The sequence below is a fragment of the Plectropomus leopardus genome, chromosome 21, assembly GCF_026936395.1.
Source record: "Plectropomus leopardus strain MGB_pleo_1.0 chromosome 21, ASM2693639v1, whole genome shotgun sequence".
In the NCBI taxonomy this organism is placed as follows: Eukaryota; Metazoa; Chordata; class Actinopteri; order Perciformes; family Serranidae; genus Plectropomus; species Plectropomus leopardus.
In genome coordinates this window covers 20,231,158-20,257,093 of record NC_142196.1, presented here as the reverse complement: position 1 = coordinate 20,257,093, position 25,936 = coordinate 20,231,158, and the positions used below count along the sequence as shown (strand labels likewise).

Below are 25,936 nucleotides of genomic sequence, written 5' to 3'. Positions count from 1 at the left end.
GCAGATACTCTGGGCGCCAGGTGCGGCTGGACGCAGAGGGGTTGTATTTACACTCTGAATTAGTCAGGGTGTGTTTTGGGCGGAAAATGAATTAGGAAATCTGTGGGTGAGCTCCCATTCCCTTTGAAAGCCAGGCGCGCCAGGAATTGGCGGATTGCGATCTAAATGACGGATATGGCGAATAACAGATTTGAAAGGTGTTCTGCTGAAGAAACCAGAGGCACACCAGCAGATATCCACCAAAAGCAGCAGAGGTAATGCAGGCATGTTAGGAGGTGGTGATACTTTTTTTTGAAACCTCCAGAACGACTTTACAATGCAGAAAAGTGTACAATGATGTGAGGAAGAGGGGTAAACAAAGCGAGGCGCTCAGCCTAAACATCAAGCAGAAAGGGGAGGAGCCAGGTGATCTCACAGTGCAGGTGTTGCTGTTGGCATATTTGGATTAACTGGAATCGACACACGCAGGTAAGCCTCACGCCGTCCTAAATCCTGTAATGTGCCCTCATTTATATCCAAGAGACATCCATGACGCATATCAGTGTTGAGCAACACACAGCCTGCAACAAAGAATGCTCTGACTTTGAGGGCTGTTTTGTGATTTTCCACCTGATTTATCCAAACATCTGAACCCATGCAGGCGCAACTTGCTCTTGTTTTTGTCTGTTTTTGCAAAATCCTTTACCATGGTGTGTCTCAGCATACTTTTTTATGTGGTTTAAAATTATTTTTAGCAGTTTTTTGAAAATGGCATTTTTTGACATTTTTGCCTTGCATTTTTGGTGGATTTTTGGACATGCTATTTAATGGTGTTAATGGCTGTTTTTGCAAAATACTTTGCTATGGCGTGTCTCGGCATGCTTTTTTATGTGGTTTAAAATGGTTTTTGGCAGTTTTTTGAAAATGGCATTTTTTGACAATTGTGCCATACTATAGTCTTGCATTTTTGAACATGCTATTTAATGGTGTTTGTGGCTGTGTTTGCAAAATCCTTTGCTATGGCATGTCTCAGCATACTTTTTTATGTGGTTTAAAATTGTTTTCAGCAATTTTTTGAAAATGGCATTTTTTTGACATTTTTGCCATACTATAGCCTTGGATTTTTGGTGGATTTTTGGACATGCTATTTGATCTTGTTTTGGCTGTTGTTGCAAAATACTTTGCCATGGCGTGTCTCGGCACGCTTTTTTATGTGGATTTAAATGGTTTTTTGCAGTTTTTTGAAAATGGCATTTTTTGCCATTTTTGCCATACTATAGCCTTGGATTTTTGGTGGAGTTTTGGACATGCTATTTGATCTTGTTTTGGCTGTTGTTGCAAAATACTTTGCCATGGCATGTCTCGGCACGCTTTTTTATGTGGTTTAAAATGGTTTTCAGCAGTTTTTTGAAAATGGCATTTATTGACATTTTTGCCTTACTATAGCCTTGGATTTTTGGTGGATTTTTGGACATGCAATTTGATCTTGTTTTGGGCTGTTTTTGCAAAATCCTTTACCATGGCGTGTTTGGGCAGGCTATTTTATGTGGTTTAAAATGGTTTTCAGCAGTTTTTTTTTTGAAAATGGCATTTTTTGACACTTTTGCCATACTATAGCCTTGCATTTTTAGAGGATTTTTGGACATGCTATTTAATGGTGTTTATGGTTGTTTGTGCAAAATTCTTTTGCTATCGCTTGTCTCAGCACGCTATTTTATGTAGTTTAAAATGGTTTTTAGCAGTTTTTTGAAAATGGCATTTTTTGACACTTTTGCCATACTATAGCCTTGCATTTTTGGTGGATTTTTGGACATGCTATTTAACGTTGTTTTTGGCTGTTTTTGCAAAATCCTTTGCTATGGCGTGTCTCAGCACGCTATTTTATGTGGTTTAAAATGGTTTTCAGCAGTTTTTTGAAAATGGCATTTTTTGACACTTTTGCCATACTATAGCCTTGCATTTTTGGTGGATTTTTGGACATGCTATTTAACGTTGTTTTTGGCTGTTTTTGCAAAATCCTTTGCTATGGCGTGTCTCGGCACGCTATTTCATGTGGTTTAAAATGGTTTTCAGCAGTTTTTTGAAAATGGCATTTTTTGACACTTTTGCCATACTATAGCCTTGCATTTTTGGTGGATTTTTGGACATGCTGTTTAACGTTGTTTTTGGCTGTTTTCGCAAAATCCTTTGCCATGGCTTGTCTCAGCACGCTATTTCATGTGGTTTAAAATGGTATTTAGCAGTTTTTTGAAAATGGCATTTTTTGACACTTTTGCCATACTATAGCCTTGCATTTTTGGTGGATTTTTGGACATGCTATTTAATGTTTTTTTTGGCTGTTTTTGCAAAATCCTTTGCTATGGCGTGTCTCAGCACGCTATTTTATGTGGTTTAAAATGTTTTTTAGCAGTTTTTTGAAAATGGCATTTTCTGACATTTTTGCCATACTATAACCTTGCATTTTTGGTGGATTTTTGGACATGCTATTTAACGTTGTTTTTGGCTGTTTTTGCAAAATCCTTTACCATGGCGTGTCTCAGCACGCTATTTTATGTGGATTTGAATGGTTTTCAGCAGTTTTTTGAAAATGGCATTTTTTGACACTTTTGCCATACTATAGCCTTGCATTTTTGGTGGATTTTTGGACATGCAATTTGATCTTGTTTTGGGCTGCTTTTGCAAAATCCTTTGCTATGGCGTGTCTTGGCACGCTATTTCATGTGGTTTCAGATGGTTTTTAGCAGTTTTTTGAAAATGGCATTTTTTGACACTTTTGCCTTACTATAGCCTTGCATTTTTGGCTGATTTTTGGACATGCAATTTGATCTTGTTTTTGGCTGTTTTTGCAAAATCCTTTGCCATGGCTTGTCTCAGCACGCTATTTCATGTGGTTTAAAATGGTTTTCAGCAGTTTTTTGAAAATGGCATTTTTTGACATTTTTGCCATACTATAGCCTTGCATTTTTGGTGGATTTTTGGACATGCTATTTAATGGTGTTTATGGTTGTTTTTGCAAAATCCTTTGCTATGGCGTGTCTCGGCACGTTATTTTATGTAGTTTAAAATGGTATTTAGCAGTTTTTTGAAAATGGCATTTTTTCACATTTTTGCCATACTATAGCCTTGGATTTTTGGTGGATTTTTGGACATGCTATTTAACGTTGTTTTTGGCTGTTTTTGCAAAATCCTTTGCCATGGCTTGTCTCAGCACGCTATTTCATGTGGTTTAAAATGGTTTTTAGCAGTTTTTTGAAAATGGCATTTTTTGACATTTTTGCCATACTATAGCCTTGGATTTTTGGTGGATTTTTGGACATGCAATTTGATCTTGTTTTGGGTTGTTTTTGCAAAATCCTTCTCTATGGCGTGTCTCGGCACGCTATTTTATGCGGTTTAAAATGGTTTTCAGCAGTTTTTTGAAAATGGCATTTTTTGACACTTTTGCCATACTATAGCCTTGCATTTTTGGTGGATTTTTGGACATGCTATTTAATGGTGTTTATGGTTGTTTTTGCAAAATTCTTTTGCCATCGCTTGTCTCAGCACGCTATTTTATGTAGTTTAAAATGGTTTTTAGCAGTTTTTGAAAATGGCATTTTTGACACTTTTGCCATACTATAGCCTTGCATTTTTGGTGGATTTTTGGACATGCTATTTAACGTTGTTTTTGGCTGTTTTTGCAAAATCCTTTGCTATGGCGTGTCTCAGCACGCTATTTTATGTGGTTTAAAATGGTTTTTAGCAGTTTTTTGAAAATGGCATTTTTTGACACTTTTGCCATACTATAGCCTTGGATTTTTGGTGGAATTTTGGACATGCAATTTCATCTTGTTTTGGGCTGTTTTTGCAAAATCCTTTGCTATGGCGTGTCTCGGCACGCTATTTTATGTGGTTTAAAATGGTTTTCAGCAGTTTTTTGAAAATGGCATTTTTTGACACTTTTGCCATACTATAGCCTTGCATTTTTGGTGGATTTTTGGACATGCTATTTAATGGTGTTTATGGTTGTTTTTGCAAAATTCTTTTGCCATCGCTTGTCTCAGCACGCTATTTTATGTAGTTTAAAATGGTTTTTAGCAGTTTTTTGAAAATGGCATTTTTTGACACTTTTGCCATACTATAGCCTTGGATTTTTGGTGGATTTTTGGACATGCTATTTAACGTTGTTTTTGGCTGTTTTTGCAAAATCCTTTGCTATGGCGTGTCTCAGCACGCTATTTTATGTGGTTTAAAATGGTTTTTAGCAGTTTTTTGAAAATGGCATTTTTTGACACTTTTGCCATACTATAGCCTTGGATTTTTGGTGGAATTTTGGACATGCAATTTCATCTTGTTTTGGGCTGTTTTTGCAAAATCCTTTGCTATGGCGTGTCTCGGCACGCTATTTTATGCGGTTTAAAATGGTTTTCAGCAGTTTTTTGAAAATGGCATTTTTTGACACTTTTGCCATACTATAGCCTTGCATTTTTGGTGGATTTTTGGACATGCTATTTAACGTTGTTTTTGGCTGTTTTTGCAAAATCCTTTGCCATGGCTTGTCTCAGCACGCTATTTCATGTGGTTTAAAATGGTTTTTAGCAGTTTTTTGAAAATGGCATTTTTTGACATTTTTGCCATACTATAGCCTTGGATTTTTGGTGGATTTTTGGACATGCAATTTGGATTTGTTTTGGGCTGTTTTTGCAAAATCCTTCTCTATGGCGTGTCTCGGCACGCTATTTTATGTGGTTTAAAATGGTTTTTAGCAGTTTTTTGAAAATGGCATTTTTTGACACTTTTGCCATACTATAGCCTTGGTTTTTTGCTGGAATTTTGGACATGCAATTTAATCTTGTTTTGGGCTGTTTTTGCAAAATCCTTTGCTACGGCGTGTCTCGGCACGCTATTTTATGCGGTTTAAAATGGTTTTTAGCAGTTTTTTGAAAATGGCATTTTTTGACACTTTTGCCATACTATAGCCTTGGATTTTTGGTGGAATTTTGGACATGCAATTTGATCTTGTTTTGGGCTGTTTTTGCAAAATCCTTTTGCCATCGCTTGTCTCAGCACGCTATTTCATGTAGTTTAAAATGGTTTTCAGCAGTTTTTTGAAAATGGCATTTTTTGACACTTTTGCCATACTATAGCCTTGCATTTTTGGTGGATTTTTGGACATGCTATTTAATGGTGTTTATGGTTGTTTTTGCAAAATTCTTTTGCCATCGCTTGTCTCAGCACGCTATTTTATGTAGTTTAAAATGGTTTTTAGCAGTTTTTTGAAAATGGCATTTTTTGACACTTTTGCCATACTATAGCCTTGCATTTTTGGTGGATTTTTGGACATGCTATTTAATGGTGTTTATGGTTGTTTTTGCAAAATTCTTTTGCCATCGCTTGTCTCAGCACGCTATTTTATGTAGTTTAAAATGGTTTTTAGCAGTTTTTTGAAAATGGCATTTTTTGACACTTTTGCCATACTATAGCCTTGCATTTTTGGTGGATTTTTGGACATGCTATTTAATGTTTTTTTTGGCTGTTTTTGCAAAATCCTTTGCTATGGCGTGTCTCAGCACGCTATTTTATGTGGTTTAAAATGGTTTTTAGCAGTTTTTTGAAAATGGCATTTTTTGACACTTTTGCCATACTATAGCCTTGGATTTTTGGTGGATTTTTGGACATGCTATTTAACGTTGTTTTTGGCTGTTTTTGCAAAATCCTTTGCCATGGCTTGTCTCAGCACGCTATTTCATGTGGTTTAAAATGGTTTTTAGCAGTTTTTTGAAAATGGCATTTTTTGACACTTTTGCCATACTATAGCCTTGGATTTTTGGTGGAATTTTGGACATGCAATTTGATCTTGTTTTGGGCTGTTTTTGCAAAATCCTTTGCTATGGCGTGTCTCGGCACGCTATTTTATGCGGTTTAAAATGGTTTTCAGCAGTTTTTTGAAAATGGCATTTTTTGACACTTTTGCCATACTATAGCCTTGCATTTTTGGTGGATTTTTGGACATGCTATTTAACGTTGTTTTTGGCTGTTTTTGCAAAATCCTTTGCCATGGCTTGTCTCAGCACGCTATTTCATGTGGTTTAAAATGGTTTTAGCAGTTTTTGAAAATGGCATTTTTTGACATTTTTGCCATACTATAGCCTTGCATTTTTGGTGGATTTTTGGACATGCTATTTAATGGTGTTTATGGTTGTTTTTGCAAAATCCTTTGCTATGGCGTGTCTCGGCACGTTATTTTATGTAGTTTAAAATGGTTTTTAGCAGTTTTTTGAAAATGGCATTTTTTGACACTTTTGCCATACTATAGCCTTGCATTTTTGGTGGATTTTTGGACATGCTATTAAATGTTGTTTTTGTCTGTTTTGTTGAAATCCTTTGCTATGGCGTGTCTCAGCACACTATTTTATGTGGTTTAAAATGGTTTTAGGCAGTTTTTTGAAAATGGCATTTTTTGACACTTTTGCCATACTATAGCCTTGCATTTTTGGTGGATTTTTGGACATGCTATTTAATGGTGTTTATGGTTGTTTTTGCAAAATTCTTTTGCCATGGCTTGTCTCAGCACGCTATTTCATGTGGTTTAAAATGGTTTTTAGCATTTTTTTGAAAATGGCATTTTTTGACACTTTTGCCATACTATAGCCTTGGATTTTTGGTGGATTTTTGGACATGCTATTAAATGTTGTTTTTGGCTGTTTTTGCAAAAAACCTTTGCTCTGGCGTGCCTCAGCACACTATTTTATGTGGTTTAAAATGGTTTTTAGCAGTTTTTTGAAAATGGCATTTTTTGACACTTTTGCCATACTATAGCCTTGCATTTTTGGTGGATTTTTGGACATGCTATTTAACGTTGTTTTTGGCTGTTTTTGCAAAATCCTTTGCTATGGCGTGTCTCAGCACGCTATTTTATGTGGTTTAAAATGGTTTTCAGCAGTTTTTTGAAAATGGCATTTTCTGACATTTTTCCTTACTATAGCCTTGCATTTTTGGTGGATTTTTGGACATGCTATTAAATGTTGTTTTTGTCTGTTTTGTTGAAATCCTTTGCTATGGCGTGTCTCAGCACGCTATTTTATGTGGATTTGAATGGTTTTTAGCAGTTTTTTGAAAATGGCATTTTTTGACACTTTTGCCATACTATAGCCTTGGATTTTTGGTGGATTTTTGGACATGCTATTTAACGTTGTTTTTGGCTGTTTTTGCAAAATCCTTTGCTATGGCGTGTCTCAGCACGCTATTTTATGTGGTTTAAAATGGTTTTCAGCAGTTTTTTGAAAATGGCATTTTTTGACATTTTTGCCATACTATAGCCTTGCATTTTTGGTGGATTTTTGGACATGCTATTTAATGGTGTTTATGGTTGTTTTTGCAAAATTCTTTTGCCATCGCTTGTCTCAGCACGCTATTTTATGTAGTTTAAAATGGTTTTTAGCAGTTTTTTGAAAATGGCATTTTTTGACACTTTTGCCATACTATAGCCTTGCATTTTTGGTGGATTTTTGGACATGCTATTTAACGTTGTTTTTGGCTGTTTTTGCAAAATCCTTTGCCATGGCTTGTCTCAGCACGCTATTTCATGTGGTTTAAAATGGTTTTTAGCAGTTTTTTGAAAATGGCATTTTTTGACACTTTTGCCATACTATAGCCTTGCATTTTTGGTGGATTTTTGGACATGCTATTTAACGTTGTTTTTGGCTGTTTTTGCAAAATCCTTTGCCATGGCTTGTCTCAGCACGCTATTTCATGTGGTTTAAAATGGTTTTTAGCAGTTTTTTGAAAATGGCATTTTTTGACACTTTTGCCATACTATAGCCTTGCATTTTTGGTGGATTTTTGGACATGCTATTTAATGGGTTTTTTTGGCTGTTTTTGCAAAATCCTTTGCCATGGCATGTCGCAGCATGCTATTTTATGTGGTTTAAAATGGTTTTCTGCAGATTTTTGAAAACGGCATTTTTTGACATTTTTGCCATACTATAGCCTTGGATTTTTGGTGGAATTTTGGACATGCAATTTGATCTTGTTTTGGGCTGTTTTTGCAAAATCCTTTGCTATGGCGTGTCTCGGCACGCTATTTTATGCGGTTTAAAATGGTTTTCAGCAGTTTTTTGAAAATGGCATTTTTTGACACTTTTGCCATACTATAGCCTTGCATTTTTGGTGGATTTTTGGACATGCTATTTAACGTTGTTTTTGGCTGTTTTTGCAAAATCCTTTGCTATGGCGTGTCTCAGCACGCTATTTTATGTGGATTTGAATGGTTTTTAGCAGTTTTTTGAAAATGGCATTTTTTGACACTTTTGCCATACTATAGCCTTGGATTTTTGGTGGATTTTTGGACATGCTATTTAATGGTGTTTATGGTTGTTTTTGCAAAATTCTTTTGCCATCGCTTGTCTCAGCACGCTATTTTATGTAGTTTAAAATGGTTTTTAGCAGTTTTTTGAAAATGGCATTTTTTGAAAGTTTTACCATACTATATCCTTGCATTTTTGGTGGATTTTTGGACATACATTTTAATGTTGTTTTTGGCTGTTCTTGCAAAATCCTTTGCCATTGCGTGTCTCGGCACACTATTTTATGTTGTTTAAGATGGTTTTAAGCAGTTTTTTGAAAATGGCATTTTTTGACACTTTTGCCATACTATAGCCTTGGATTTTTGGTGGATTTTTGGACATGCTATTTAACGTTGTTTTTGGCTGTTTTTGCAAAATCCTTTGCCATGGCTTGTCTCAGCACACTATTTCATGTGGTTTAAAATGGTTTTTAGCATTTTTTTGAAAATGGCATTTTTTGACACTTTTGCCATACTATAGCCTTGGATTTTTGGTGGAATTTTGGACATGCAATTTGATCTTGTTTTGGGCTGTTTTTGCAAAATCCTTTGCTATGGCGTGTCTCGGCACGCTATTTTATGCGGTTTAAAATGGTTTTTAGCAGTTTTTTGAAAATGGCATTTTTTGACACTTTTGCCATACTATAGCCTTGCATTTTTGGTGGATTTTTGGACATGCTATTTAACGTTGTTTTTGGCTGTTTTTGCAAAATCCTTTGCTATGGCGTGTCTCAGCACGCTATTTTATGTGGATTTGAATGGTTTTTAGCAGTTTTTTGAAAATGGCATTTTTTGACATTTTTGCCATACTATAGCCTTGCATTTTTGGTGGATTTTTGGACATGCTATTTAACGTTGTTTTTGGCTGTTTTTGCAAAATCCTTTGCTATGGCGTGTCTCAGCACGCTATTTTATGTGGATTTGAATGGTTTTTAGCAGTTTTTTGAAAATGGCATTTTTTGACACTTTTGCCATACTATAGCCTTGCATTTTTGGTGGATTTTTGGACATGCTATTTAATGGTGTTTATGGTTGTTTTTGCAAAATTCTTTTGCCATCGCTTGTCTCAGCACGCTATTTTATGTAGTTTAAAATGGTTTTTAGCAGTTTTTTGAAAATGGCATTTTTTGACACTTTTGCCATACTATAGCCTTGCATTTTTGGTGGATTTTTGGACATGCTATTTAACGTTGTTTTTGGCTGTTTTTGCAAAATCCTTTGCCATGGCTTGTCTCAGCACACTATTTTATGTGGTTTAAAATGGTTTTTAGCAGTTTTTTGAAGATGGCATTTTTTTTTAAAGACTTTTGCCATACTATAGCCTTGGATTTTTGGTGGATTTTTGGACATGCTATTTAACGTTGTTTTTGGCTGTTTTTGCAAAATCCTTTGCCATGGCTTGTCTCAGCACGCTATTTCATGTGGTTTAAAATGGTTTTTAGCAGTTTTTTGAAAATGGCATTTTTTGACATTTTTGCCATACTATAGCCTTGCATTTTTGGTGGATTTTTGGACATGCTATTTAACGTTGTTTTTGGCTGTTTTTGCAAAATCCTTTGCCATGGCTTGTCTCAGCACGCTATTTCATGTGGTTTAAAATGGTTTTTAGCAGTTTTTTGAAAATGGCATTTTTTGACACTTTTGCCATACTATAGCCTTGGATTTTTGGTGGATTTTTGGACATGCTATTTAACGTTGTTTTTGGCTGTTTTTGCAAAATCCTTTGCCATGGCTTGTCTCAGCACGCTATTTCATGTGGTTTAAAATGGTTTTTAGCATTTTTTTGAAAATGGCATTTTTTGACACTTTTGCCATACTATAGCCTTGGATTTTTGGTGGATTTTTGGACATGCAATTTGATCTTGTTTTTGGCTGTTTTTGCAAAATCTTTTGCTATGGCATGTCTCAGCACGCTATTTTATGTGGTTTAGAATGGTTTTCAGCAGTTTTTTGAAAATGGCATTTTTTGACATTTTTGCCATACTATAGCCTTGCATTTTTGGTGGATTTTTGGACATGCTATTTAACGTTGTTTTTGGCTGTTTTTGCAAAATCCTTTGCTATGGCGTGTCTCAGCACGCTATTTTATGTGGATTTGAATGGTTTTTAGCAGTTTTTTGAAAATGGCATTTTTTGACATTTTTGCCATACTATAGCCTTGGATTTTTGGTGGATTTTTGGACATGCTATTTAACGTTGTTTTTGGCTGTTTTTGCAAAATCCTTTGCTATGGCGTGTCTCAGCACGCTATTTTATGTGGATTTGAATGGTTTTTAGCAGTTTTTTGAAAATGGCATTTTTTGACACTTTTGCCATACTATAGCCTTGCATTTTTGGTGGATTTTTGGACATGCTATTTAATGGTGTTTATGGTTGTTTTTGCAAAATTCTTTTGCCATCGCTTGTCTCAGCACGCTATTTCATGTGGTTTAAAATGGTTTTTAGCAGTTTTTTGAAAATGGCATTTTTTGACACTTTTGCCATACTATAGCCTTGGATTTTTGGTGGATTTTTGGACATGCTATTTAACGTTGTTTTTGGCTGTTTTTGCAAAATCCTTTGCCATGGCTTGTCTCAGCACGCTATTTCATGTGGTTTAAAATGGTTTTTAGCAGTTTTTTGAAAATGGCATTTTTTGACACTTTTGCCATACTATAGCCTTGATTTTGGTGGAATTTTGGACATGCAATTTGATCTTGTTTTGGGCTGTTTTTGCAAAATCCTTTGCTATGGCGTGTCTCGGCACGCTATTTTATGCGGTTTAAAATGGTTTTCAGCAGTTTTTTGAAAATGGCATTTTTTGACACTTTTGCCATACTATAGCCTTGCATTTTTGGTGGATTTTTGGACATGCTATTTAACGTTGTTTTTGGCTGTTTTTGCAAAATCCTTTGCTATGGCGTGTCTCAGCACGCTATTTTATGTGGATTTGAATGGTTTTTAGCAGTTTTTTGAAAATGGCATTTTTTGACATTTTTGCCATACTATAGCCTTGGATTTTTGGTGGATTTTTGGACATGCTATTTAACGTTGTTTTTGGCTGTTTTTGCAAAATCCTTTGCTATGGCGTGTCTCAGCACGCTATTTTATGTGGATTTGAATGGTTTTTAGCAGTTTTTTGAAAATGGCATTTTTTGACACTTTTGCCATACTATAGCCTTGGATTTTTGGTGGATTTTTGGACATGCTATTTAATGGTGTTTATGGTTGTTTTTGCAAAATTCTTTTGCCATCGCTTGTCTTAACAGGCTATTTCATGTAGTTTAAAATGGTTTTTAGCAGTTTTTTGAAAATGGCATTTTTGACACTTTTGCCATACTATAGCCTTGCATTTTTGGTGGATTTTTGGACATGCTATTTAACGTTGTTTTTGGCTGTTTTTGCAAAATCCTTTGCCATGGCTTGTCTCAGCACGCTATTTCATGTGGTTTAAAATGGTTTTTAGCAGTTTTTTGAAAATGGCATTTTTTGACACTTTTGCCATACTATAGCCTTGGATTTTTGGTGGATTTTTGGACATGCTATTTAACGTTGTTTTTGGCTGTTTTTGCAAAACTTTTGCTATGGCTTGTCTCAGCACGCTATTTCATGTGGTTTAAAATGGTTTTAGCAGTTTTTTGAAATGGCATTTTTGACATTTTTGCAATGCTATAGCCTTGCATTTTTTGGTGGATTTTTTGACATGCTATTTAACGTTGTTTTTGGCTGTTTTTGCAAAAATCCTTTTGCCATGGCTTGTCTCGGCACGCTATTTTATGCGGTTTAAAATGGTTTTTAGCAGTTTTTTGAAAATGGCATTTTTTGACACTTTTGCCATACTATAGCCTTGGATTTTTGTGGATTTTTGACATGCTATTTAACGTTGTTTTTGGCTGTTTTTGCAAAATCCTTTGCCATGGCTTGCATCTCAGCACGCTATTTCATGTGGTTTAAAATGGTTTTTAGCATTTTTTGAAAATGGCATTTTTGACACTTTTGCCATACTATAGCCTTGGATTTTGTGAATTCTTGACATGCACTTGATCTTGTTTTGGGCTGTTTTTTGCAAAATCCTTTGCTATGGCGTGTCTCGCACGCCATTTTATGCGTTTAAAATGGTTTTCAGCAGTTTTTGAAAATGGCATTTTTTACACTTTGCCATACTAGCCTTGCATTTTTGGTGGATTTTTGACATGCTATTTAACGTTGTTTTTGGCTGTTTTGCAAAATCCTTTTTGCTATGGCGGTTCAGCACGCTATTTTATGTGGATTTGAATGGTTTTAGCAGTTTTTGAAATGGCATTTTTGGACATTTTGCCATACTATAGCCTTGGGATTTTTGGTGATTTTGACACGTTATTTAACGTTGTTTTACGTTTTTGCAAAATCTTTTGCTATGGCGTGTCTCAGCACGCTATTTTATGTGGATTTGAATGGTTTTTAGCAGTTTTTTGAAATGGCATTTTTGACACTTTTGCCATACTATAGCCTTGGATTTTGGTGATTTTGGACATGCTATTTAATGGTGTTTATGGTTGCTTTTTGCAAAAATTTTTTGCCATCGCTTGTCTCAGCACGCTATTTTATGTAGTTTAAAATGGTTTTTAGCAGTTTTTTGAAAATGGCATTTTTACACTTTTGCCATACTATAGCCTTGGATTTTTGGTGGATTTTTGGACATGCCATGTTTTAACGTTGTTTTTATTGTTTTTGCAAAACTTTGCCATGGCTTGTCTCAGCACTATTTCATGGTTTAAAATGGTTTTTAGCATTTTTTGAAAATGGCAGTTTTTGACACTTTTGCCATACTATAGCCTTGGATTTTGGTGGAATCTTGGACGTGCAATTTGATCTTGTTTTGGCTGTTTTTGCAAAATCTCTTTGCTATGGCGTTATGGCGTCTCGCACGCTTATTTTATGCGGTGTTTTAAAATGGTTTTTCAGCAGTTTTTGAAAATGGCATTTTTGATTCACTTTTGCCATACTATAGCCTTGCATTTTGGTGGATTTTTGACATGCTATTTAACGTTGTTTTTGGCTTGCTTTTGCAAAACTTTGCTATGGCGTGTCTCAGCACGCTATTTTATGTGGATTTGAATGGTTTTTAGCAGTTTTTTTTGAAAATGGCATTTTTGACATTTTGCCATACTATAGCTTCCTGCATTTTTGGTGATTTTGACATGCTATTTAACGTTGTTTTGGCTGTTTTTGCAAAACTTTTGCTATGGCGGTCTCAGCACGCTATTTTATGGATTTGAATGGTTTTTAGCGTTTTTGAAAATGGCATTTTTTGACACTTAGCCATACTAAGCCTTGCATTTTGGTGGATTTTTGGACATGCTATTTAATCTTGTTTTGGCTGTTTTGCAAAACCTTTGCCATGGCTTGTCTCAGCACGCTATTTTTCATGTGGTTTAAAATGGTTTTTAGCAGTTTTTGAAAATGGCATTTTTTGACACTTTTGCCATACTATAGCCTTGATTTTTGGTGGATTTCTTGGACATGCTATTTAACGTTGTTTTTGGCTGTTTTTGCAAAACTTTGCCATGGCTTTGTCTCAGCACGCTATTTCATGTGGTTTAAAATGGTTTTTTGCAGCATTTTTTGAAAATGGCATTTTTGACACTTTTGCCATACTATAGCCTTGGATTTTTGGTAATTTTGGACATGCAATTTGATCTTGTTTTGGCTGTTTTTGCAAAATCTTTGCTATATGGCGTGTCTCGGCACGCTTATTTTATGTAGTTTAAAATGGTTTTCAGCAGTTTTTGAAAATGGTATTTTTTTGACTTTTGTTACTATCAGCCTTGATTTTTGTGACATGCTATTTAACGTTGTTTTTGGCTGTTTTGCAAAATCTTTGATGATGCAGTCTCAGCACGCTATTTGATTTGAATGAGCATTTTAGCAGTTTTGAAATGGCATTTTTGATTTTGCCATACTATAGCCTTGCATTTTTGGACATGCTATTTAGGTGTTTTGTTTTTGGCTGTTTTGCAAAAACTATGGCTGTCTCAGTACTATTTTATGTAGTTTGAATGGTTTTAGCATGCCGATTACTTTTTGTTATACTATAGTTTTGGATTTTAATTCTTGGACGTTATTTAATGGTAGCTATGGCTGTTTTTGCAAAATTCTTTGCCATCGCTGTCTCAGCATCGTTTTATGTAGTTTAAAATGGTTTTTAGCAGTTTTGAAAATGGCATTTTTGACACTTTGCCATTTTAGCCTGCTATTTGGTGGACCTTTGGACATGCTATTTAAAACTGTTGTTATGGCTGTTTTTACAAAAAGCGTGCCGCATCGTACTTTTATGCTTTAAATAGTGGCAGTTTTTGAAAATGGCAGCATACTATAGCCTTGCATTTTTGGTGATTTTTGGACATGAATGGTGTTTTTGGTTGTTTTTGCAAAATGTTTTTTTGCCATATTGTTGGGACATGCTAAACGCTTATGTTTTAAAGGTTTAGCAAGTTTTTTAGCAGACAAATGAAATTTTTTGACAGCCATACTGGCATTTTGGTGGATTTTCCATGCCAAAAATTTAACGTTGTTTTTGCTGTTTTTACCAAAACAAAATCTTTGCTACATGCTTGTCTCAGCACAAGGGATTTATGTCCATGTACTTTTGAAAACATTTTTGACATTTTTGCATACTATAAACCATTTTGCAAACATGCTATGTATAAAATGGTAGCGTTTTTTGCTTTAAAACGCTAAAAAACCAGTGTTAAACTCGGGCATAAAATTTTGAGTTTAAAATGGTTTTTAGCAGCCCAAAAAAAATCCATTGACATCCAAAATCCACCAAAAATCCAAGGCTATTTTGGCTATGGCAAAATGTCAAAAATGCCATTTTCTAATTTGAAAACCATTTTTAAAAATGAAATAGCTTTTGCATGAGACATAGCCTATTTTACAAAAGGATTTTGCAAAACAGCCAAAACAACGTTAAATAGCATGTCCAAAATCCACCAAAAATGCCATGGCTTGTCAGCAAAAATTTTCAAAAATGCCATTTTCAGAAAACTGCTGAAAACCATTTTAAACCACATTAAAGAGCATGCAGAGACATGCCATAGCATAGGATTTTGCAAAAACAGACAAAAACATCATTAAATAGCATGTCCCCAAATCCACCAAAAATGCAAGGCTATAGTATGGCAAAAATGTCAAAAAATGCCATTTTCAAAAAACTGCTGAAAACCATTTTAAACCACATTAAAGAGCATGCCGAGACACGCCATAGCAAAGGATTTTGCAAAAACAGCCCAAACCCACATTAAATATGATATCACAAAATCCACCAAAAATGCAAGGCTATAGTATGGCAAAAATGTAAAAAAATGCCATTTTCAAAAAACTGCTAAAAACCATTTTAAACCACATAAAATAGCTGTGGTTGAGACAACGCCATATGGCGATGTTGCAAAACAGCCAAACCCACATTAAATATGATATCACAAAATCCACCACAAAATGCAAGGCTATAGTATGGCAAAAATGTCGTGCTGCCATTTTCAAAAACTGCTGAAAACCATTTTAAACCACATCAAAGAGCATGCCGAGACACGCCATAGCAAAGGACTTTGCAAAAACAGACAAAAACATCATTAAATAGCATGTCCAAAGATCCACCAAAAATGCAAGGCTATAGTATGGTAAAAATGTCAAAAAATGCCATTTTCAAAAAACTGCTGAAAACCATTCTAAACCACATAAAATAGCGTGCTGAGAAACGCCATAGCAAAAGATTTTGCAAAAACAGCCAAAAACAAGATCAAATTGCATGTCCAAAAATCCACCAAAAATGCAAGCCTATAGTAAGGCAAAAATGTAAAAAAATGCCATTTTCAAAAAACTGCCTAAAACCATTTTAAACCACATAAAATAGCGTGCTGAGACACGCCATAGCAAAGGATGTTGCAAAAACAGCCCAAATCCACATTAAATATGATATCACAAAATCCACCAAAAATGCAAGGCTATAGTATGGCAAAAGTGTCAAAAAAGGCCATTTTCAAAAAACTGCTGAGAACCATTTTAAACCACATTAAAGAGCATGCCGAGACACGCCATAGCAAAGGATTTTGCAAAAACAGACAAAACATCATTAAATAGCATGTCCAAAGATCCACCAAAAATGCAAGGCTATAGTATGGCAAAAGTGTCAAAAAAGGCCATTTTAAAAAAACTGCTGAAAACCATTTTAAACCACATCAAAGAGCATGCCGAGACACGCCATAGCAAAGGACTTTGCAAAAACAGACAAAAACATCATTAAATAGCATGTCCAAAGATCCACCAAAAATGCAAGGCTATAGTATGGTAAAAATGTCAAAAAATGCCATTTTCAAAAAACTGCTGAAAACCATTCTAAACCACATAAAATAGCGTGCTGAGAAACGCCATAGCAAAAGATTTTGCAAAAACAGCCAAAAACAAGATCAAATTGCATGTCCAAAAATCCACCAAAAATGCAAGGCTATAGTATGGCAAAAATGTCAAAAAATGCTATTTTCAAAAAACTGCTGATAACCATTCTAAACAACCTAATACAGCCTGCCGAGACATGCCATGGCAAAGGATTTTGCAAACATAGCCAAAAACAACATTAAATCGCATGTCCAAAAATCCACTAAAAAATGCAAGGCTATAGTAAGGCAAAAAATTTCAAAAAATGCCATTTTCAAAAAACTGCTGAAACCATTTTAAACCACATAAAATAGCGTGCTGAGACACGCCATAGCAAAGGATGTTGCAAAAACAGCCCAAACCCACATTAAATATGATATCACAAAATCCACCAAAAATGCAAGGCTATAGTATGGCAAAAGTGTCAAAAAAGGCCATTTTCAAAAAACTGCTGAGAACCATTTTAAACCACATTAAAGAGCATGCCGAGACACGCCATAGCAAAGGATTTTGCAAAAACAGACAAAAACATCATTAAATAGCATGTCCAAAGATCCACCAAAAATGCAAGGCTATAGTATGGCAAAAGTGTCAAAAAAGGCCATTTTAAAAAAACTGCTGAAAACCATTTTAAACCACATCAAAGAGCATGCCGAGACACGCCATAGCAAAGGACTTTGCAAAAACAGACAAAAACATCATTAAATAGCATGTCCAAAGATCCAATTAAAAATGCAAGGCACTATAGTATGGCAAAAATGTCAAAAATGCCATTTTCAAAAAACTGCTGAAACCATTTTAAACCGCAAAAAATAGCTATGAGAAACGCCATAGCAAAAGATTTTGCAAAAACAGCCAAAAACAAGATCAAATTGCATGTCCAAAAATCCACCAAAAATGCAAGGCTATAGTATGGCAAAAATGTCAAAAAATGCTATTTTCAAAAAACTGCTGATAACCATTCTAAACAACCTAATACAGCCTGCCGAGACATGCCATGGCAAAAGGATTTTAAAACAGCCAAAAACAACATTAAATCGCATGTCCAAAAATCCACTAAAAAATGCAAGGCTATAGTATGGCAAAAAATTTCAAAAAATGCCATTTTCAAAAAACTGCTGAAACCATTTTACACCGCAAAAAATAGCGTGCCGAGACGCTGCATAGCAAAAGATGTTGCAAAAACAGCCAGAAAAACATCCATTAAATAAAAGCATGTCCAAAATCCACCAAAATGCAACCATATAGTAATGGCAAAATGTCAAAAATGCCATGTTTCAAAAAACTGCTGAAACCATTCATGCCACATAAAATAGCTGATGCATGAGACAGTGTGACGCCTTTTTAAACTGGATGCAAAACAGCCAAAAACTATTAGATCAATTGACTGTCACAAAATCCACCAAAATGCAAGGCTATAGCTATGGCAAAAGTGTCTTCAATGCCACCTTCAAAAAACTGTTTAAAACAATTTTAAACCACATGAAATAGTGCGCTGAGACACTCCATAGCAAAGGATCCTGCAAAAACAGCCATAAATACCATTAAATAGCATGTCCAAAAATCCACCAAAAATGCAAGGCTATAGTATGGCAAAAATGTCAAAAAATGCCATTTTCAAAAAACTGCTGAAAACCATTCTAAAACTTAAACCACATCAAAATAGCGGTTGAGACACGCTGCCATAGCAAAGATTTTTGCAAAAACAGCCAAAACACCAATTAAATTAGCATGTCCAAAAATCCACCAAAAAATGCAAGCCTATAGTAAGTCAAAATGTCAAAAAATGCCATTCTTCAAAAACTTCAAAAAACTGCCTGAAAAACCATTTTTAAACTATTATTACGCAAATAGTGCATAAAACACCCACAAGCAGCCATCAAATTGCATGTCCAAAAATCCACCAAAAATGCAAGGCTATAGTATGGCAAATGTCAAAAATGCCATTTTCAAAAAAACTGCTTAAACCTTTTAAACAACCTAATGAAATAGCCTGCTGAGACACGCCATAGCAAAGGATGTTGCAAAAACAGCCAAACAACATTAAATAGCATGTCCAAAATCCACCAAAAATGCAAGGCATAGTATGGCAAAAAATGTCAAAAATGCCATTTTCAAAAACTGCTAAAAACCATTTTAAATACCGGCATGAAAATACGCGTGTTAAGACATGCCATGGCAAAGGATTTGACCAAACAGCCAAAAACAAGCATATTTACCATTGTACTTGTCCAAAAAATCTGTGGTGCACCAAAAATGCAAGGCTATAGTAAGGAAAAAAATTTCCTCTTCAGAAAAATGCCATTTTCAAAAAAACTGCTTAAAACCATTTTAAAAACCTACATGGGAAATAGTGTGCCGAAGACACGCAATGGCAAAGGATTTTGCAAGAACAGCCAAAATACCATTAAAATAGTATGTCCAAAATCCACCAAAATGCAAGGGTTATAGTATGGCAAAAATGTCAAAATGCCATTTTCAAAACTGCTGAAAAACCATTTTAAATTCACATGACAAATAGCACTGTTGAGACGCCCATAGCAAAAAGGATTTTGCAAAACAGCCAAACAAACAACATTAAATAGCATGTCCAAAATCCACAAAAATGCAAGGTTATAGGCAAAATGTCAAAAAATGCCATTTTCAAAAAACTGCTAAAAACCATTTTAAACCACATGAAATTGCGTGCCAAGACACGCCATGGCAAAGGATTTTAACAAAACAGCCAAAAACAACATTTAATAGCATGTCCAAAAATCCACCAAAAATGCAAGGCTATAGTAAGGAAAAAGGTCAGAAAATGCCATTTTCAAAAAAATGCTTAAAACCATCTTAAACAACATAAAATAGCATGCTCGAGACACGCCATAGCAAAGGATTTTGCAAAACAGCCAAAAACAACATTAAATAGCATGTCCAAAAATCCACCAAAATGCAAGGTTATAGTATGGCAAAAATGTCAAAAATGCTGTGGAAAAAATAGCGCTGGTACGAAAGACGCTGCATAAAACTGCTAAAAAACCATTTTTAAAATATTGCCAGTTCTGAAATTGGCGTGCTGACACGCCATGGCAAAGGATTTTAAACAGCCAAAACATACATTAATAGCACTTGTATCTGACTGTCAAGCAGTAAACATTTCCCCTCTGAACTAGCTTTCCTGCTAGCTGTCTTCAATGCCACCTTCAAAAAACTGTTTAAAACAATTTTAAACCACATGAAATAGTGCGCTGAGACACTCCATAGCAAAGGATCCTGCAAAAACAGCCATAAATAGCATGTCCAAATCCACCAAAAATGCAAGGCTATAGTATGGCAAAAATGTCAAAAATGTAATGTGTTTGCCTGTGAAAAAACTGCCTGTACCCCACAAACCATTTTAAAACTTATCATAAAATAGTGTGGGTGCTGAGACACGCCACTACAAAGGATTTCAACATAAACAGCACAAAACAACATTTAATAGCATGTCCAAAATCCACCACAAATGTCAAGGCTATAATGCCAAAAATGTCAAAAACTGTTGAAAACCATTTTAAACCTACATAAAATAGCTGAGACACGTCCATAGCAAAGGATTTGCAAAAACAGCCAAAACAAGACATTAAATAGAATGTCCAAAAAATCCACCAAAAATGCAAGGCTATAGTAAGGAAAAATGTCAGAAAATGCCATCTTCAAAAAACTGCTAAAAACCATTTTAAACCACATTAAAATAGTGTGCTGAGACAAGCCATGGCAAAGGATTTTGCAAAAACAGCCAAAAACAACATTAAATAGCATGTCCACAAATCCACCAAAAATGCAAGGCTATAGTAAGAAAAAAAAAAATTAAAAAATGCAAAAATGCCATTTTCAAAAACGTGTGTGAAAACCATTTAGAAACACATAAATAATGCCAGTAAATGGCATGGACGCCTATCATAGGAGTAAGGATGTTGCAAAACAGCCATAAATATCTGATTAAAGTAAACATGTCCTCTGAACTAGCCAAAATGCATAGGCTATGGCAAAAGTTTCAAAATGCCATTTTCAAAAAACTGCCTAAAACCATTTTAAACCACATGAAATAGTGCGCTGAGACACTCCATAGCAAAGGATCCTGCAAAAACAGCCATAAATACCATTAAATAGCATGTCCCCAAATCCACCAAAAATGCAAGGCTATAGTATGGCAAAAATGTCAAAAAATGTAATTTTCCAAAAACTGCCTAAAACCATTTTAAACCACATAAAATAGTGTGCTGAGACACGCCATAGCAAAGGATTTGCAAAACAGCCAAAAACACATTAAATAGCATGTCCAAAAAAAATCCACCAAAAAAAATGTCAGAAAATGCCATTTTCAAAAAACTGCTGGAAAACCATTTTAAATCACATGAAATAGCGGTTGAAACACGCCATAGCAAAGGATATAAAAACAGCCAAAAACAACATTAAATAGCATGTCCCCAACCACCAAAATGCAAGGCTATAGTATGGCAAAAATGTCAAAAATGCCATCTTCAAAAACACTGCTAAAACCATTTTAAACCACATTAAAATAGTGTGCCTGCCGAGACAAGCTATAGCAAAGGATTTTGCAAAACAGCCAGCCAAACAAGGCATTAAATAGCATGTCCAAAAATCCACCAAAAATGCAAGGCTATAGTAAGGAAAAAGGTCAGAAAATGCCATTTTCAAAAAACTGCTTAAAACCATCTTAAACAACATAAAATAGTGTGCCGAGACACGCCATAGGAAAGGATGTTGCAAAAACAGCCATAAATACCATTAAATAGCATGTCCCCAAATCCACCAAAAATGCAAGGCTATAGTATGGCAAAAGTGTCAAAAAATGCCATTTTCAAAAAACTCCTTAAAACCTTTTTAATTCACATGAAATAGCATGCTGAGATACGCCATAGCAAAGGATGTTGCAAAAACAGCCAAAAACAACATTAAATAGCATGTCCAAAAATCCACCAAAATGCCATATATAGTATGGCAAAAGTGTCAAAAATGCCATTTTCAAAAACTGCTGAAAAACCATTTTAACCACAATAGAGTGCCGAGACACGCCATAGCAAAGGATTTTGCAAAAAACAGCCACATTAAATAAAGATGTCCATCCACCAAAATGCAAGGCTATAGTATAATGAAATGCCATTTTAAAACTGGTCACAGAAATAGCGCGTTAAACACGCCAGCAAAGGATGTTCATAGCATAACAGAAATGCAAGGCTATGGCAAAACTGTCAAATAACATGTCCAGCTAAAAACCATTTTAAACCACAATAGGTTAGAATAGCATAGGATGCCAAAGAGCATGTCCAAACGCATGGCAAAAATATGGCCATCTTGAATAAAGCCATAAGGATTTTGCATTAAATAGCATGTCCACATACCACCAATGCCATTTTCAAAAAACTGTGCATGCCGAGACACGCAGGAAAAGGATGTTGCAATAACAGCATGGCATATAGTATGGCAAAAGTGTCAAAAAATGCCATTTTCAAAAAACTCCTTAAAACCTTTTTAATTCACATGAAATAGCATGCTGATATACGCCATAGCAAAGGATGTTGCAAAAACAGCCATAAATACCATTAAATAGCATGTCCCCAAATCCACCAAAAATGCAAGGCTATAGTATGGCAAAAGTGTCAAAAAATGCCATTTTCAAAAAACTGCTGAAAACCATTCTTAACCACCTAATAGAGCTTGCCGAGACACGCCATAGCAAAGGATTTTGCAAAAACAGCCAAAAACACATTAAATAGCATGTCCAAAAATCTACCAAAAATGCAAGGCTATAGTATGGCAAAAATGTAAAAAATGCCATTTTCAAAAAACTGCTGAAAACCATTTTAAATCACATGAAATAGCGTGCTGAAACACGCCATAGCAAAGGATGTTGCAAAAACAGCCAAAAACACCATTAAATAGCATGTCCCCAAATCCACCAGAAATGCAATGCTATAGTATGGCAAAACTGTCAAAAAATAACATGTCCAAAAAACAGCTAAAAACCATTTTAAACCACATATAATAGGTTGCCATGGAGAGCCATAGCATAGGATGTTGCAAAAGCAGCCAAAGTCACTATAAAATAGCATGTCCAAAAATCCACTGCAAAAATGCCATACTATAGTATGGCAAAAATCTTTAAAAAAAAATGGCATGTCTGAAAAAACAGGTTAAAACTATTTGAAACCACCCAAAAGAATGTGATGATACATGCCATAGCATTGGATGTTGCAAAAAATGAATAATAATATAATAATAATAATATTGAGACATTTTTACACTTTATTTTATCACATTGTATTACAACTTTTTTCATTACATTTTTATTGCAAACTGTACTACAACTTTGGAATTATATACTATGGTATAATTTTAAAATAACAACTTTATCATATACTATTTTATGATTTAACACATGTATGTACTTTACCAAGGGTCATCAGGGTTTTTATTACTGCATGTCATTTATAGCAGCACAAGAAGTTTACACATGATATGAAATATCTTCTCATTTGACAAAAACATAATGTTGGCTAATACTGTTCCTTTTCAACGTATGTACGAGGACAAGACAGTGTTGTAAAAGGACAAGGTGTCCCTAGTTAACCACACAACATGAAAACCTAATTTAAAGACCCTTAAATCACTTATTCATGTCTAACATGCCTCAATTTATGGATTCTGGATGCTGAAATGCCCTTCACACACAACAAGGAGCCTCCTGGGAGTCTCAGAATCTGCTCCTGTCCAAGTTTAGTAAATAAAAGCCTGAAAACAGATGTCGCTGCTCAGATAACTATCAGGAGGAAGGACAGTCGGCCCAGTGGACCGATCCTGGCCGACAGAGGTCATGCTCTGTGGTGGGAGAGTAACTCAGCACATCATTGAGCGCTCAACTTGACCCTCGGTGAGTTATTGTGTGGAGGTGGTGTGGTCTGCAGGGAGGCCCTACTAAGATCACTTACATCCCACGCTACCTGTGGTGCTCCAGAGTCCTGAGAGGGTAGTTTGTATTAGTACATATAACATCTACTGGTGTGAAAGGGAAGACTTCAAAGACACATTTTTGCCTCAGCTGAAGTCAATTTTTGTGTTTTCCTCATGCTAATAACATTAAAAAAAATTTGACCTGCCATACAACAAGCTTTTTCCTTCCCTCCCTGTGAGAAGTGCTCCCATCATTCACTCAGGGCTTACTTAACCAGCAGAGTGGAGATGAAAGCTTGAGCATTCGAGTACCCCCAAGATCCTTTGATGCCCAACCATGAAGTATGTTTCAGAGCTTTTAGCATTCCTGACTCTGGAAATCAGTCAGAAAGATTTTTTTTTTCCCGTCTCAGAGAGCAGGAGGTCCTCACGGTGAACGCTTTCCCTGAATTGAACGTATGTTGTTAGACTATTGAACTGAAATGCACTGAGTCAGGTACCGCACAGCAACAGTGCATCTAATCTCACCACGCTTCTTGCTGCAGATAGCACAACTGCTGGATGCAAACCGTTGTTGAGCGTTGAACGAATGAAATAGCTGTTTGTGATAATGTGCAACGGTTGTGCATTGTTTGCTTTAGATATAGTGCAGAGCCAAACGTTCTTCATCTATTTTGAGCACAGCTGTTTATTAGCTGAGTGCCTGTAAGCCAGTTTTTCTGCTCTCAGCTTTTTGTCAACTCTGGGGAGATTTGGGTAATGGCTTCCGCTCAGCTTAAGGAACACCTCTAAGTGTGCAGACAGACTTCATCTCCTTTTCCTCAACAGGCTTTCCTCATCAAACAGTCCCAGAGGCCCCTCTCCACTGCCTGCACGGGCCCTCGTCTCAGCTGCTCGGGCTCTGGAGAACATCGGACCCACTCAGCTGTCTGTTCCTGTCCTGAGCTCCCCGCCCCTCTGCTAACCACCGGCAGTATAACCCCCACTAGGATTGACAGCATCTGTCAGTGTCACTCATTCAGCAGCTTTTTGATGTGTGACCTTTTGAGACGGGTATGTGCCAGAACTGTAAACACCGTTTGTTTTATCATTATTCTCCACTGTTACGCTGCTACAAGGGAATATTGCTGCTTGACACGGCTGTAAATATCCTCTTTCACCGTTTTGTGTACAGTATACGACTTACCATAGAATAATATATCATGCGTGAGAGTGTATAAACAGATAAATCACCTGCAGCAGCACTTCTCATTGACCCTTCCTTTCAGATAAAAAAAAAAAAAAAAGAAGCAGGACAGAAGCTTCATGATGCCAGTGGATAAGATCACGCCTTCACCCTTTTTATTAGAGGCACTCACTGATCCGCAGGCTCTGTTCCCCTCGCGGGGGAAGTCGTTTGTCAAAGAGAGATCCCCTCAGGAGCTCTGCAGGATTTAGAGGTTTCCTCTGCTGTTCATGGGGCACATTTCCCAGAATCACACTCATTCATGATGAGTGAAAGCATCCAGAGGAGAAAAGAGCTGCCTCTCGCCTCCATTCAGCAGCCCAGGCCCCTAATCTCTGCTGGGACAGCCCACAATGAGAAAGGAAGACCGGCACTCACATCAAGCACCGGCCTTGGTAATAAGGCACAATGACAATAGATAACATTTCATGGTATAACATAGGCTGCTGCATCTGTGTGTGCTGCTAGAAACTTTTAAAACACTTCAAATACCTCACGTTTTTAAGCCACATTCCTTTGTCACATAGCAGCAATCAGTGTGCCATTATAATTACACTTTTGGCAGATTTATGAGTCTGATTTGGAACAGTACACATTCTTGTTACTTTTCAATACAATTTATCCAAATGACAACATACACTAACTTGTGTTTTGCCAGTAAGTGACGCTATTTACAAAATATTGCTGTAAAAAAAAGTGTGTGTGGTCCCAGACAATGACACATACTGTATTTACATTTGTACATTCAACCTCTTAAAGGGACAGTTCACCACAAAAGCAAAAGGACATATTTTTCCTCTTGTGTTGGCTGCAGAGATGTCTACCTTCTCTTCAGTATAATAGTTATAGATGGCACTCAGATTGTTGTGCTCAAAGCAACCAAAAAAATAATTTGGAAAAACCCAACAGCAATGTCCATTTCCTGAAATCATGAGCCGGTTTTTCAAGATAATCTACAGACCTTGTTGTGAGCAGTTTCATGTAAGAACTAGTTTCTTTACACTAAACAACACCCACTAACTGAACTGCCAGCTCACGTAGCACAAGTGAGCTAGCTTACGTTACAGTTCAGCTGAGGT

At 35.9% G+C, this 25,936-nt stretch overlaps 1 long non-coding RNA gene across 1 annotated transcript; it reads left to right on the top strand.

Annotated features, from left to right (window-relative positions):
* Window positions 1-24,688, top strand: LOC148186060 (uncharacterized). The gene is made up of 2 exons (XR_015775417.1): window positions 1-468; window positions 24,461-24,688. It is a non-coding gene; the product is annotated as an uncharacterized LOC148186060 (long non-coding RNA).
* The last annotated feature ends 1,248 nt before the right edge of the window (window positions 24,689-25,936 follow it).